A 1,302-nucleotide genomic window follows, 5' to 3' on the forward strand; every position below is an offset into this window, starting at 1 on the left:
GAGATGAAACCTTTATTGCATGACAGAGCAGAAGTGGGGCTTTCCAGAGAGACTACACACTTGTCTGAACGATCAAGTATGAAAATGAAAAAAAAAAATCATGAAATCAAATCAAATTGCATCATATTTACAGTCTATACTTCTCTGCGTTCACCTGCGCACCCATTACTCTCGTTTGAATTACTCACGAACTTGTGATCGCATCGATATGGCAAGCATATCAGATGAAAGAGGAGACACAGGGCTATCCATTGGTACCATGTTTATCAATCCTTCTGGCTTATAAAAACAGACATGTACACAAATAAAAAATGGCATTTATTTCCGTAAATTATACACCACATATTTCTGTAAATTGCTCAGCCCCAGAGTATCCCTCCAACATGGCAATTATATTGCCCGATTCAGGACAGTCTGCCCTACACACACATGAAATGCATGTAGAGCTATGAGCTTGCTGTGGTGAGATACATGTTGAAATATAAGAATTTTTATAATACGCTTTTTATATTGTAATTCTTTAAAAATCAAAATAAAATCAATGCTAGTACTAATACATGAATACATGATGGCAGATCTGAAAAGCCTAGACTTGCTGCAACATTACCAAAAGTTGACCGCAACCGTTTGCCAGAAACCTAATTTGCAAGTGAAAATATGACCTTGCTGCAAATTTGCGGCAACTTCGCCAGAAACCTAAAATTTCTGTAATGGTAGTTTTGGCCGGTAAAAAATATGTCTGGCCGGCAATGTATTTCATCTAACAGCCACTTTTGGCTAGAAGGCCAAAAAGTTAATTTCGACCCTTGCTGTAAATCACAGTCTTCAAAAACTATCAAGTGCTTGGACCCCAATCATCGCTGCTCTGCAGCTATATTTCTTCATTGTTTTCATTGCGAGATTACAATAATCAGACATTTTCATTCACAATAATAAATCGCAGGCTATTTACCTTTTATTCCCTAATATTTTTTTTTCTATTTCATATTTCACTGTTTCATCATGTAAAGTAAACTGATTTGAGGAATATGCAAATTAACCATTGTAAACGCGACATTTAACAAAAGATTTGGCAAGACTGAAGACTTGCTGTCCAGACGGAGGCATTCTTGGCCCCTACTGTGCGTATGTATCATAGACCAAACTACCGCTGCGCCCAGAGGACAATGTTGCCATCTTGTATTTCTCTCTATATATAATATGGAGTAATAAGAACAGATCAATCTAAGAAATCAATCATTTTACAGTTTGAAAACCAAATCATTTAACCTGAAAAACACAAGAAAAATATTTCATTTTGCT

This window comes from Alosa sapidissima, chromosome 1, assembly GCF_018492685.1.
Source record: "Alosa sapidissima isolate fAloSap1 chromosome 1, fAloSap1.pri, whole genome shotgun sequence".
NCBI lineage: Eukaryota > Metazoa > Chordata > Actinopteri > Clupeiformes > Clupeidae > Alosa > Alosa sapidissima.